The 15169-nt window shown below is 48.5% G+C and overlaps 1 protein-coding gene across 1 annotated transcript in view; it reads left to right on the forward strand.

The window, feature by feature from the left end:
- Positions 1–2294: 2294 nt before the first annotated feature.
- The window catches only part of LOC122537119 (LIM domain only protein 3-like), a 33938-nt gene continuing 21063 nt past the window's right edge, over positions 2295–15169 (forward strand). The window contains exons 1-2 of the mRNA XM_043670081.1: positions 2295–2306; positions 10114–10205. The gene's annotated coding sequence lies outside the window, so the exon portion shown is untranslated. The remainder of the gene's footprint in view (positions 2307–10113; positions 10206–15169) is intronic.

Below are 15169 nucleotides of genomic sequence, written 5' to 3' on the forward strand. Positions count from 1 at the left end.
GCAAAACTAAAATCCAGTCGGTCGTCATCGAGCCAACGTTCAATTTCTCCGAGTCTCCTCTCGTTTATTTGTCCTTCCTATCGAATCTCGTGTCTCGTTTAATTCCGTTTAATTCCGATTGATCGCCGCGACTGATCGATAGCCGGTATTATACCGTCGGGACCGTCTGACGGAGGAGAGTCTTCAAAGGAATAACGAAGATCGCGAAGACGACGGACCGCATATTATTTCACGCGGCGACGTCTTCTCGCCCAACTAATTTAATTATCCCCGCGTGCTGCGAACCCGGAACAAAGTGCACGGTGAGATAGGCTTGAAGGGGTTGGTGGGGGAGGGAGAGAAGGAGAGGTAGGGCACAAAATCCTTTTAATCGATCCGCCCGGCTGGCTTTCGCAGCTCTGAATTTCCATCGCCGTGGAATAAGAGACTCGTTCGTATTTCACTGATCAAACTCAATGAAACATCTCTTTTAATGCTCGATGATATTTCAAGCGGTAATCCTTCTCCGGAAATCGCAGCGCGCGTTAGCCTTTCGATTCCGTTTCTGCGAATCACTCGCGGGAATTAATCGCGGATCATTCCATTCTAATTTCGAATAAGTAACAAGCACGTATTTACCGCGTCGAAGGAATATATTCGACGAAATGTTCTTCCCCTCTCTTTACAGTCGATTTCGTTGCTTTTCGAGCACGCCTTCGCGCGGCCATTTTCACATCTGAGGCGCGCGTTCGTCGCTTCGATTATCAGCGGACGCGCACGCTGGTGGCAGTTTAGGTTTGATCGAGCGTCTCACCTCCGACATTCCATAGACACGCAAGCGGCGACGAGACGACACAATTTACAGGCTGATTACACGTTCGCGCACCGCCGCTGATAAAATTAACTGCCGGTAACCGAAGGGCAATTAATAATTGCTTGATCAAAGCGGATACGATCGAGCAAGTAGCTTGTTGTTGATACTTCCGTAACCGTAACCTCCCCTCGATTGCCTCGTATCCTGCAACGTTTATTCTGCAAAAAGGAGAGAGAAAAAAAAAGAGAGGGAAAAAAAAGGAGAAGAAAAACAGCGTGAAATATACGCAGCGCGCAAACGAAACGCGAATTAATCGATATCGTGGAAATCGAACGCCTTCGAGTCAAATGCGAGATGCCTCGAGTTCGTTTTAATTGCGATCAGGCTCGTTTCACGGTTAAACGGCGAGTAGTCGAGATGATCGGATTACTGGCACGCTGTTTGGGATCTCCGTGCTTGCGATTTGGGAAATTTGAAGATTGAAAAGTGCGCAGAATGTGTAAGGCGTTCAATGAAAAATATTCGCAGTCCAATTATCAGTATCGTGAGATGATTTCGCCGTCCGAGTTAATGGCATTCGAGCAATTTGGACGTCGATGCTTCACAGACGGCAGACGATAAACGCTGTTATTAACAACGACAGCAAATTCGTCGAGTTAATATCTCGGCTCGTACCGAGTCATATTAATTAAATAACAAAACAACGTCGATATCGAAAGCAGCGGAATTTGCAGTTATTTACGTTACGTTCTTGTGACAAATAAAGCAAAGTTGATTAGATCGCGTTGTAAAAACAACTCGTGTACGTTGTAAAGGGCAGTGTTCGTCGTGCGAGAAATGATCATGCTTTTTTCATATCGCAATTTCATATTGCGTTTAACTCTCGGAAAACAATTTGAGGGAAACGATCAATCTTTCCCCCTATTTTCTGAAAATATCCCCTGTCAACATTGTTCATAGTAAAAGCCCGTCGATAAAATATTAATAGTCTCGCGTGGCGAAGCTGTTCTATGTGTTACGCTCACGGTAGAATTTTTCTTCCGCCTCCCCTCCGCGAGGAAAGATTTTATTTTCTCAAAACGTTTCGTTAAAAGAGTCGCAAAATAGTAACGAAAATCGGCTGCGAAACATATCGAACGGAGGCTGTAATTTCCCAACTCTTTAAAACGCGTTCTCTTGTCAAATTCCACATTCTATTTTTTTTACGATGACGACGGACCTACCATTAAATAACGCGAAATGAAATGCATTCGGATCTAATTAATTAATACGTAATTGCTGTCACACGCTCGACGAGTGTGCCAATATTTACACGAGATAATTGGCACACGTGCCGAAATTCATTTTGCGCAGTCGTGCGTAAAATTCTGCCAAATCTTTGATCTAATTAATCAAATTAATTAACAGATCGATGAGGGGTGCTTCGATGCTTCTCGTACCAAAGCCACACTCGTGTCAGCAAAGACGTAGCGGGAGAGAAATGTTATACCGTGAGCCGTGTGTGCATCGATCGGTTACGAACTTATCGCTCTCTTTGTTAAAATCTGTCAGGTCTGTCAACGAACTGGCCCGGGAAACGGGTCGTAGCATTGCGTCGAAGTGGAAGGTGTAAGCACGGCTGACCGTCGAATTAGGTCAACGAGAAGAGCCGCGCATGCCGGGCTTCTGCCGTTCGTTTTTCTTCGCCGCGATTTCCCCGCGTGTTTCGATCCCTGCGTGGCCGACCGTTATTGCGTTCATTAGCGCGGGGCCGTGCAGCTCTCGCGCGGAGTTTCGAATCGGGCGTAATTAACCGTGTTACGGCGTAATTAATAGTCGCGGTCCTGTACCGCGTTGGATTTGGACGCGCGAGCCGCTCGCAACGTCTGCAACAACGCCGGATCGGAAACGTAATGAAATTGCGTTCCCTCTGTGTCTCGGAACACCGCAAGCTTAAACCCGCCGCCGCCGAACAATTAACCAACAGCGAAGAAACCAGGCCGAAAAATGCACGGCTACAGCGTCGCGGCTGTAATTAACATCGCGAACGGTAATCCGGCGAATAAAGTGAAACACCGGCACCGCGAGAATATATATCGTTTAAGTATAACGGCGTTTAATTGGCCAGCGTGTTAAGTGGTAAAGTGTTCAGTGTGCTTGAAGGGACAAGAATATTTTATTCTTTACCGATCTTAAAATGGGCGCTTCGAAATTACAGGAAAATCAAACAGCAATATTTTTGTCGTGTTTTTACCATCTCCGAAAAGAGAGAGAAAAAGCGCTGTGAAAATGTGTCGTTAAATATAACGACGTTTAATTGGACAACGCGTGAAGCGGTAAAGTGTTCAGTGTGGTTGAAGGGACGAGAATATTTTATTCTTTACCGATCTTACGATCTTAAAATGGGCGCTTCGAAATTAAAGGAAAATCAGACAGCAATATTTTTGTCGTATTTTTACCATCTCCGAAACGAGAGAGAAAAAGCGCTGTGAGAATGTGTCGTTAAATATAACGGCGTTTAACTGGCCAGCACGTTAAGTGGTAAAGTGTTGTCGAAGAGACGGGAATATTTTTATCTTTACGATTATCTTAAAATAAGCGCTTCGAATAGAAAATCAAAAAGCAACACCTTCGTCGTATTTTTACTATCTCCGAGAAGAAAAAAAAGAAAAAGAACTATGCAAGCTTATGAAAAGTTATCTGATAAATCACGACAGTGTCAGAATTGGTTTGTTAAATTTCACCATCGATGAAGATATCAAATCATTCTTAAAACTTTCATTCTTTTTTTTTTTTTTGTCGAAAAAGATACGAATTTTATTAATTAAAAAAAGTTTATTAATTAAAGTTTCGCGGCGAGACTCGCGCGATATTAGGTTGGCTAAAAAGTTTTTTTCTTTACGAGAAACGAAAACTTTATTAATATATCGATCATTTTGTTCTATTAACTTTTGCCTTCTCTGCCACGTTCAAAAAAAATTCTTCTTCGATGAAAAAAAGAAAAAATAAATTGCAAGAATGATTTGATATCCTCGTTGGCGGTGAAATTTGGCAAATTAATTCTGACACTGCTGTAACTTGTCAGAGCTTGACACAATCTTTTTTTGCCCTTTTCAAAGACAGTAAAAACATGACGAAAATATTTTGTTTTGCTCTTTGATTCTCTGTGTTGAAACCGACATTTGTTATCCTTTTTAAAACAAGTTTGAACAATCGTTCTTATTAAATTACGCATTTTAAGATGTAAATGTATTAGAACAAAATTACTTTTTGGCCAATCAAATGTAACATTGTAAAATACAATGTTTCTAGTATTATTCTCGAAAGATACATCCTTTGGATTTTCTGAAGGAAAAAAGGTTAAAATTACCGCAGGATGATAGAGCGACGAGGTAAATGCCAAGTGCCTAAATTTAACTAACTGGCAATCCGATTACTAAAGTTACAAGAAAGTTCGTGCGAAACGACCGGAAGCACGTTCCCTTTTTTACCATTCGGATATCGCATACAGTTGCAATCAGGTTACTGTGCCACCTCATCTGTCTCGCAATCGACGCCCATCTATCATCGGTTTATCTCGATCGATACTTCGAATGGAGGATGAAGATGTACGCCGTCCATTGAATGATAGATACCTTAATAACCCCCGTCGCGTGACGGTATCGAATGAAACTACGCGAATGAAAAATTACGAATTATTCGCCACTTTTTCGAGCTCGCGTCGCCTCTCGAGCCGTGTAGCAGTCTCCTCGATAAAAATGGCAAGCAAGTTCCTCGCTACACAATACGAAAAAAGAAAAGAAAGGAAAAAAAAGACGAACGAGAGCGAACTCAGCGAGATTTGAAAAGCAACGCGGTTTCGAAGAACCAGGCATCGTTTGGCCATTAACGCGAACAAGCACGAACTGGCAAGGAAAGCCTGGAGAGACGGAGTCGCGAAAAACGCGAAAGTAGGATCGAAAATGGCCACGAATAGGGAGGGAGAAGGGGATGGACGGACGAGAAGAACGGAGACATTACGAGGCTCGCGGCAAAAAGGCGAATCAAACAGGCCGTGATGATAGCGGGGATGCTCTAATCGCATTAAATGGACCCCAGCGATTCCCGATGCGAGAACCCTCTCGCGAGCGAGCGAGCGAGCGAGAGAGAGAAGGCTTTCTTTTTCCAGTCGGTGCTGGCACGCCCTCTCGAAATGTCTGTAAACGTGCGAGCCGGCGCGCAAAATTGTGGGAAACTCGACAGGTGCGCGGAAACCCGCCCCCGTACCGCCGGCAAACCCCTGTAAGCGCTATCTTCATCGAAGCACCAAGCCGGCAGTTAACGTTACCAAAAGTAATTTAACCTGACCGAGCTTTCATAATCACCTTTGCGGAGGATCGTGGAAAAGAAAAAGGGGAAGAACAAGGGACGAAAGTAATACACCAGGAGCAAGAGTAAGAAGAAGAAGAAGAAGGAAAGAGAGATCGCTAGACGGTAGCTACCGATTTGAATTACACGCTGATATCGCTAAGGAGGTTTCAATCGAGGACTGGTTGCGCGTTCGTTTCCCTTTGCCCCCCCTCGCCCCGTGATTATTCAAATGAAGCGAAATCTCCGAGGGAGGGAACAAACCACCCAACAGTCTATTTCGGCGTAATTGAATTAATCGTCGACTGTTGGGCTTGCGCGTCACGACGAAATTCTTTCCGCTTCCTATTCGCGGAGATGGAACGGAAGAAACGAAAGACGAGGAGTTCGGCAGTCTCCGTTTTTTTTTTTTTTTTTTTTTTTTCAGATCGATCCGCCCCCTGTCCCCGGGGTTGGCGCGACGCGTATCGCCTAATAGGCGAAAAAACTGACCGGTTGTTTGCCGAGTTCACGCTCGAAAAAATATTTGACGTTGCACGGAGGATGGCCACGATACGTACGTGTTTGGATAACGGGCAGCAACGGGACGGATCGTGTACGAGGCTCGCGTTGCAGACGGTTACGTGCAGCAACACCGACGAGGCGAACAGCGCGCTCTCGCTGCGTAAATATTTTTCCGCGTAGATGCAAAACGGGCCGAGCATTTTTAAGAGGGTACGACGCGCGATCTCGCGAACTACCGGGCGAACGTTCGCACGCGCACGTGTATAACTCACGGCACGAGAACAAGACGTTCGGGAGTAATTAACGACTAATTGGGAACGGACGATCGACCGTAATGAAAATATGTTCGATTCGCGTGTGCGTCGGCTCGCGTGTCACGAAAAGATGGAAGATTCGTAGAGGTAGACGAATAGAAGTTGCCTCGCAGACGGACAGGAGAGAGAGAAAGAGAAAGAGAGAGAGAGAGAGAGAGAGAGGAGCTTTGAAAAAGGAGAGTCAGTCGGAGGTAGTGGAGCTACTCTCATCTACTCCCACTGAGTCGCACGATCTTTCTTTTTATCCTACGCCAGTCGTCCTTTCCCGGTCCACTCTTGAGAATAACGTCTACCTCCGTTGATGGCCAACGCCACTTGAGCGGCACTAATACACACGCCCGGGCACACTCCACGTAGCTGTCCGGCCGATGTCCGATACATCAGGCCCATGCATAATAAATCCACGAGAGCGGAGCGTGCGGAGCGCGAACACGCGCGCTACCTTCGCCCGTATTGGACGTTGAGAGCGGGACACAGACAGCGAGGATGCACTTCGAGTCGAGTGGGAACTTTGAAGACGGGGCTCGGCACGTTTCTCTCTCTTGGCGCGTGTGTGTTATGTCCTCTTGCTCGTCGAGAATCATCCTCCGTCCAGGATATCAATATCCAGGCTCTGTTTTTTGCGTTTTGGTCAAACTTGCATAGTCGAATTTTTGCAAATTCGCTTCTTACGTTCGGCGCGGAAAATAAACGCGAAAATCATTGGAAATTTGGTATTTTGGAGTATCAGTCTCTCTCTCTCTCTCTCTCTCTCTCTCTCTCTCTCTCTCTCTCTCTCTTTCTGAAAAAAATACGAGCGACGACTTTTCTAAAGAGAAATTTTCACGTCCGGTACGTCGAGAAACAAATACGTAATTATCGTTGGGGATTCGTTAACGAGAACGAGCGTCGAATCGCGTTCCCTGTTTTGGCGCAACATCCCGGCAATTACCCCGGGGGAACGAAGGGGTGTATCGCGTGACTACGGGAAATTTAGGTTTTATCGAAGAAAAGCTCGATCGAATTTAGAAGTTGAAACCAGCGCGCGGGGCTCTCTCTTAATTAACGAACGCTAAATAAATCCGTTTCAGGGGGCGAAACTCGAATGGGTCGGGCACACGGGGGCTTGCGGCTGGCAGCCGTAGAATTTATTTCGGCATCGACACGGAACGTTTCTTCGGGAGACAAGAGAGCGTGCGCTCGCCAGTCTGGCCAGACGAGAGAGAGAGAGAAAGAGAAAGAGAGAGAGCTAACCAGCTAGCTAGCCGAGTGCCGTTTAGTTTAATACACGTAACGCTACTCTCCGGCTGCTTTTTCTCCCAAATACTCTACTTCCAACCGATTCGAAGTAGTATAAGTCGTGGACAAAGTAGACGGCGTACAGAAAACCTCCATTAAAGTCCCTAGAAGTGATTAGTACCTTTCCCATCTTCCACCTTCCCCCTCACTCTCTCTGTTTTCTTCATTCTGATCTTTCCCCCAGTCTCGCATTCTCTCGTCCTCCGTTACTCGTCCCCCTCTTATCTCCTCGTATTCCTTTCCCGCTTCTCTATTCCGTCGGATCTTTCATCTATTCGATCTTTGACCTAGCCACGATCACGAGTTCGTCGTTCGCGAACGCGCCACGCTTTTCAAATACTCGTAATGGACGTGATTGAAAGATCTCGTCTCCGATCTCTGTCGAAAACTGTCCGCCTGTGCGTTTGATGCGTTTCATCATTTTGAAAAAAATGTGTCCGTCCCTCGCGCGAGCGTCGCTTGTTCGAGCGAGCAAAGCGACACGGGACTCCCGTCGACGAGGTTCTCGCCCCGGCGGGGACGTTTCGTTGTTGACCACCGCGAGTTAAAAGCATCCCGGCTGTCGGACCACCCCGCGATATTCTACGAAATTAAATTCAACATAGTTTCGTTCCAGATTGCAGATGAAACCTGGCAATCGCCCCAATTTCGTTCCGTTCTCGCGAAAAATAGAGGGAAAGGGAGCGTTGTTGTACGTGCGTGTCTATGTGCGTGTGCGTGTGCGTGTGCATGTGTGACAGCGATGACGGTGATGTCGGTGAACAGGGAGGGAGAGGCAGGGAGGAGCAGTGGGGGTGAAAAAAAAAAGTGTGGATGCGGATTGTAAACCGACGCGTCGAAATCCCGATTCGAAAAATAGAGCGGCGCGTTTCCCGTGAACCGGAAACTTGGCGGACGTTAAATTTAGCCGCGCACCGATCGAGAACGCTCGGGCAAGTGGGGTTGGGCGAATTCGGTGGGCGGAAGACCGAGCGGGTAAATCGAGGACGAAACGGAGAAACGTATAAAACGTCGAATCGAACAAGTTTCAGAGAAATGTCATTTCGCGGGAGTAATCCACTCTTCTCGCTGATTTAATCAGAGGGCAGTCATAAATCAGCCGGTAATTAAAAAAGGAGACCCCATGGTCGATGGTAGGTAGTAAACATGGCCTAATCCATTTCGCTCGGGGTGGCTCCGTAGGTGTGGATAGTGATGGGAGTGGGGAAAAAAAAAAGGTCGTAGCCTTTCTAATTTAATCTGGCGAATGATTCCGTGATTCTCGAAGCTGGCGGCAACCCTTTCATTACTTACGTCCCCACCCTGGACTCACGAGGTACCCTCGAGCGCTACCGCGCCAGCACCCGAGCCTCTGTTCCTCGCTTTGCCCCGCGGACACCCCCAAGAACCGGCGCAGAACACTAAATCAGCGACCAGTGTAATTTTTGTAATGGGAGGTGTGGCCTCGTAGGGGTGGTAGACGCGTCTCCCGCCGGGAGAACCGGACATATAGTAGGGATGCCATCCCTGCGTTCGGCTCGCGTCGAGGAATGGTAGGGTATTCGTAGGGGCGATTTTAGGGGTGGAATTCTACGATGCGAGCACGCCGCTTCGGTGGTTAATCCACCGTCGCTATGTCTCGACTCGGGTTGCGATCCACCACACGATCTCTTTTCTCCTCCCTTCCTCTTCCGCTCTCTCCCTCTCTCTTTCTTTCTCTCTCTCTTTCTCTTCTACTATCACTCCCTTCTTCCATCCATTCTATCTTCTGTCGTTTCATTTTTCGTTGGCCTCTCTTTCCATTTAGCTCCATTGCGCGCGTTTACACACACAGAAACGCACACCCACACTTTCAACAACGATTCAAAGCGATCCCTTCGTTGGTTTATCCTCGAAAGGACGGTAATTAGAGACACTCCTGTTCCTACGAGCGATGCCCGCGTGGTTATTGAGTCGCGCATCGTGGAAACGATTCCATCGTGCTTCTTTTCTCCTTTGCCATTCCAACGACCCGCATCGGCCGACTTCGTTATTCCCGCCTTTAATTAACTTACATCGAATATACAAGTCAAATGTCGAATCGTCGATCGTCCTCTTTAAAAAAAGGAGGAAGAAGGAGAAGAAAAAAAAGAAAGAATGAAAAGAAAAGAATAAAAAACGGTAACAAGAAAACTTACGATCCCCTTATTTCTCTCGTCCGATCGAGTCCGCGCACTCGACTCGTGGGAACATATTCCGGGGCCGATACCACTCCGATGCATTGATCATCGTCTTAATCGACTTGAAACGCGAGTCTCCCTACCCCCTACCACCTCCTCGTTGCCAAGAATTTCGCTCGAGTAGCAGTTAAACTGCGCGGCAGCGTAAATGGTTCGATGATAGGCGGGAGTGGGGGGGCAGCGAGTGCGGGTTGCGTTTGATGGCGGGTGCAAATACGGGTTTCGGCTGGCGCGCGAGTTCCCCGGGTTCGTGTATATACGGGTGCGATGACGGTCGAGTGTGACTGACGTGGAGTGGGAAGACCGTCACCGGCGGGGAAGCAGTGACGTCGGGGTGGAAATCTGGCGCTCGGTGGGAGCGAAAGCGCGAGAGTGGGGCGGCCGGAGGGGTAAGCGCCGGGAGAAGTGGGGATTTATCACTTTCGGTGGCGTGCCGCGGTCGCACGCGGTGCTCGGTAGTTTACAATTGACCGCCGAGCAGGCGGTTTCGTGACTCCTGTCGCCTCTTCCAAAGTCCCTTCGTTCAACGGTGTTGAAAGGAAACCGCGGCATGACTCGTTTCGCGATAGAATAACCACGATTTCTTCGCGATCGGCGATAACGTCCCCGTTGCGACGACCCGTGTGCATACCCGAACGAATTTCGCGCTACGAATTTCATGGGGAGGCGAATGACAAATAGTGAACGTTGTTCTGTGCAGCTGGTGTAGTGTCACGTGACGGAGGGAATCTGGAGAACCGTGCACGGCACAAGCTACCCGTGGAAACTGGCTCGAGCTTCGATTTCTTTTAGGTAAGTTTTTGAACATTTTCGTTACTCGTCGCGGAATAATGATTTTTTACATTCGACAGAGTCGTTACATCTTCTCTTTAACATACTTTTCTTTCTTCTCTCTCTTTCTCTCTCTCTCTTTTTTAATGTAATCGCTAATTGGAGTGATAAAAACGAAACGCGAGAGAGGAATTGGAAATGTGGTGTGTAATTCAAATTTCACAAGTTCCACTCGGTCGGTCCAGTCGGTCCGAGCGCGATCACACGTTCAATTTAACAGGGACTTCCGGTGAAAACCGCATTTGCCCTTTCCATAGTGGTGCGATTAACGTGCGCGCGCGCGCTCGTTGTTCCCGCTCAATCCGCGTAGTTCGAAAATTGTTATAAAATTCCGCGTAATCCGCTTTGCATGCGAAAGGTGGCAAATGAAAGAGAAGAAAAAAAGAAAAAAAAGAATGAACGAGAGACAAATGGAAGGTAGAAATTACACGCTAGCTCGATATATCGCGCGTTAGACCAGGCGAGCGGTCTGCTATTATCGCCTCTGATTTTTTTTTTTTGTGTGTTTCGTCGGTCTGATTGGCGCGTTTTAACCGCGACGTTTAGTCATCATCGCTGACACTGTCCTCGTCGCCGTTGGCATCGAAGGGAACGCAGCGCGTTCGTATGGTTGCCGGTTAGCGATACCGATTCCTTAGAAGCGAGCTTAATCTGCATCCCGTCAAATGCTGGCACATTGCTGCGCTAACGCTCGCAGCGTCAAGGTGGCGCTCGATTACTTTGTTGTTGGCTCGCGGATAACCAGGGAATTCTTTTCAATCAACGCGAGTGGAATTACCGCGCGAGACGCGACGTTTCCACGTTCGCGGCACAATAACCCGTTGTTATTACGAACGAAGCGCCGACCGTTCACTTTAATTGACTCTGATACGCAACGCCAGCCGATGTTTATCCTCCTCGCGCAAACTGTAAAATTTCATTCATGAAACGGCGTGCTACCGTAGACGATCGATCTCGAAATCAAAAGTCTACAGTTTTTAATTATTTTCACGCACGGGATCGACGCAACGTTCGCTTGTAAATGAAATTTCAGGACATTCAACGCGTAACAGACGGACAGTTGAAATCGCGTCGAAATTCATTTTTACGACTTCCTCGGAGTAACTCCTCTGTTTGTTCATCGATCGTATCTGATCGAACCTCTTATCTGTCGGTCTGTCTTTTACTCTATATCTTCGGTTAGTCTTTCTCCCTCTGGCAAGACGCTCGTGACGTGGTGGCGATCCACCGCGACCGGATACCTAAGGGGCTGTCCGTTGGTCGTGCCGAGAAATGCGAGGTTATCCGGTCGTTTGAATTTCAATAATTGGCGCCAGTTTTAGTAGCGGCGGCGATCTCGTTAGTCGTCCTCCCGAACGGAGTGACTTAATTATTTCGTTTGAAGTCCGCGGCAGACGAACAAGGAGCGGAGACAGAAAGATGGAGGCTTGACGGTGGTTGAAACGATGGCAGAGGAGGCGGAGGAGGCTTTTGGACGATGAACAGCCAGGCTGTGCGATCGTCTCGTCTCTGTGTGTGCTGTACGTACGGTACGTTGACAGCCATGGCTCCGTTGCGCACACAGTTCACAAATAAATTGAGAAAACTGGAGCGAGAGAGACGGTCGGGCGAGGCAAACGTTTATTTTACACCGACAAATTGGTGCAGCTAATTAGCTCCGGCTAAAAGCAGAAGTATGACCGTGACGCCGCGACTCGTGTCGTGTCGCGTCGCGTCGATGTTGCTGCTGCTGCTGCTGCTGCTGCTGCTGCTGCTGCTGCAGCAACGACAGCTATCCGCGCCACGTGGATGTAACAACGTTTCACCGTTTTAGCCTAGAGACGCGCGGTTGATATTCGCGGCAATTGTCTGTTGCTTTTGTACGCCGCTGGAATTGAATCTGCAGCGGTTGTGCGATAACGCCGCAATTAACGCTCTTTCGATTCTTTCCTGCACCTTTCGCTCTTCGCTCCTTTTCGTTCTTCATTGTTCGCGTTAAGGTACATCAGACGCACTTGCACCGGTATAATGGGCAACGACGCTTCTGTTTGTCAAGACAGGATACAGTGAAATTACGATGTAGATGATCGAATGTTGATTTTGCAAAAGTAGTTCTCGCGACGAGGCATATACTATGTCGTCGTTACCGAAAAAAAGGTTATAGGGGACCGCGTCAGTTGCGATATAATTTAATAATACCGGCCACGCGTAATGTCTTTCGACACGCGTCAGCGATAATTCCGAGGCGAATGTCCAATAAAAAGCCACTTTGCCCGATCGAAATATCAAATGTAATCCTCTTAAGTCGGGTGCACCGGTCGAACGTGTATCTCCGGGACTGACCATCGTGCGCTATCCTTTTCTGCTCTTCTTCCGCCTTTCGTTTTCCCTTTTCCCTTCTTCTCTCCCTCTCATTCTCTCTCTCTCTCTAGCTTTCGTTCGAACCTCTACGCCCCCGTCTCTTACCAGTTTCGAGGGAATGTTCGGTTTCTCCGTCCTCGTCCCGTCCACGGCGATTCACCCGCGAACTTCTAAGTTAACTTCTAACCCCACACCCGTTTGCCTTCCCCTTTCGCCCTCTCCTTCCTGCCGTCCCTATCCAGAGGCGTTGCTTTTACGACGATTGAAGCTTCCCGTGGGTCCTTAGGCACTCCGCCAGGTGGCAGTGCCTCGTCCTTCTAGTCCTTCTCGTCCTTCTGGGCGTCGGCCCCCGATATTCCATTTGCAAGAGATTTTTCAGCGAACGTTCGAATATCTTCTCCGCGATCCGCGTGCGATTCTCCGCGTTCGACGTTCCTGGGAAATCGACCGTCTCGGCGGTCGCGTTCGTTCGAATTTTTCGCGTGCCACCTTCTTCCGTTCGCCGCGAGCGGAGCGGCGGGCGGACGAGTTGGTGGCGAAGGGGAAAGGGACGGTCCGCGGTCGCACGCGAATGCGAATACAATTACAACCGAAACTTTAATTCGTTCTGTTCGCCAATCAGCCAGCCAGCCAGCCAGCCATCCTGTTTTCGCCGTTCGATGAGAGGTAATCGGCGGATTACGCGAATTTCGCCAACGTCGATCGATCCTACGGAGCCGGGTGATCGTTTGCGGCGAGCACCGGCGAACGATTTCCGGTGGCGAAGATTTCCCGCGCGACGTTCGATCGAACATGCATACACGCAAAACCAGGAGGCACGTTAACCGCGCGGACAAAGCGGCAACGGGACGAAGACAGGATGGAATAGAATAGAACGAAGAGAGAGCCGAGCCGGTCGGTGGAAACGCGCAATATCGGTCTGTCCCCCTCCCTCCCCCTCTCCAACCCTCCACCACCTCCTCCCCCTCCCCCTCCTGATCATTAAAGAACCATTTGCAGTTGCACCGATGCCGACCGACGTTGAATAATTAACCGGCCACCGACTAAAATCGATTCATTAATTAATAAAGCGGCTACGCTCGCTTCTACTAATAACGCCAGTCCACAATTGAATAGAGATCGCGTTCATTAACTGTCCGTGTACTATTAGCAGCGGTTGCGGTACATTACGAACGAATCGAATCAACTGACCAGAATGATCGAGTTTACCAGCCCGATAAACAATTTTTCTGCCCGTGCCCTTCTCTCTCTCTCTCTCTCTCTCTCTCGACGGAGGGTTACCGGTCGATCATACGCGATCGTCGTCGTTGCCGTCGTCGTCGTCACTCGTTATAACTTTTCTACGTGTTGCCCCCTGCCGCCCGATCTCGTTCCGATTCGCGGGATTACGGACGAGTTCCTCCACTCTGAACCGCGAACAATGACGGCTCGTTTCGTGTCACCGGGTTAAAATGACTTTGTTCCCTTTGTTAAACGTTTCTCCTATCGCCTCGACACGGCTGTTCGCTATCGGTCGTCGCCACAGCTCTCTCTCTCTCTCTCTCTCTCTCCCCTCTCTTCGTGCCGCGAATTTTCTTCCCCCGTACGTTTCCTCGACCCATCTTGAACATAAACGAACAAGGAAGAAAGTTCCTTCCTCTTGCTCGCGACCACACCAGAGCACTCGCTCCGTCTATCTCACTGTTTGTCCGTCTTTGTTTCCTTCCATCCACCCTCCGTGGCTCTCGATTTCTCCTTACCTATCCTCTTTCTCTTTCTATTTCTCCTTCTCTGGTAGTCGTCGGTCGGGCGTGCCGGCTATTGGCCAGGATATCTTTCGATTATCAAGAGTATCCGTAGCTACCGCCTTAGACGAACGGGCGCCGCGCCGTTGTCTTCTCGGCTCTTTCAATTAATGTTTTGATTGATTTCGGACCCTTGCCCGGAGGCCGGCCCTCCTCTTCCGCCTCGCTCGCGTTCGATCCTCCTCGAGCGCACGATTCTTGCCTCGCCGCCGCAGCTGCTGGTGCTACTGCTACTCCCTGCGCCCGCGTCATCGATCTTCATATTTACCTTTTAAGCTTCTATTGTCTCGTTTATTCAGTTCCGCGTTATTTGTCCAGGATTATTCTTGCAGCGGGCAGCGAGGTCTTTTACCCAAGACGCAGACGTTCTTTTGCAGATGAGAAATTGGCTCGATGATTTGCCTCGGACCCCCTCCTCCGTTTGTTGACTTTGTATCTTTGGTTAGTTAATTGGCTCGTCACTTTGGAATATTGTTAACCTATCGAAACATTTCGGACGGTTTCTCTGTTCTATGGAGAAACCCGTCATTCTTTGCTGGTCTACGTGTCTCACATCGATCGACATTAAAGCGAGGAATTGAATGGAAATCTCGCCGAGCTTACGGCAGACGAAAGAAAGAGAATCCGATACTCGTATCTGCGTGTATACCAATATTAATAATTCCTCGTGTCTGAAATGTTGGTAATAATCTCTACCGAAACTCTTCGAACTTTCTTCCGTCCGTATTATGGGAAAATTAAATTCGTTCAATCCCTATAATTGCCGTTCACTAAAAATCTCTCGCGCAAAAGGAATCTTCT

Source organism: Frieseomelitta varia, unplaced genomic scaffold, assembly GCF_011392965.1.
Source record: "Frieseomelitta varia isolate USP_RPSP 00005682 unplaced genomic scaffold, Fvar_1.2 scaffold_886, whole genome shotgun sequence".
NCBI lineage: Eukaryota > Metazoa > Arthropoda > Insecta > Hymenoptera > Apidae > Frieseomelitta > Frieseomelitta varia.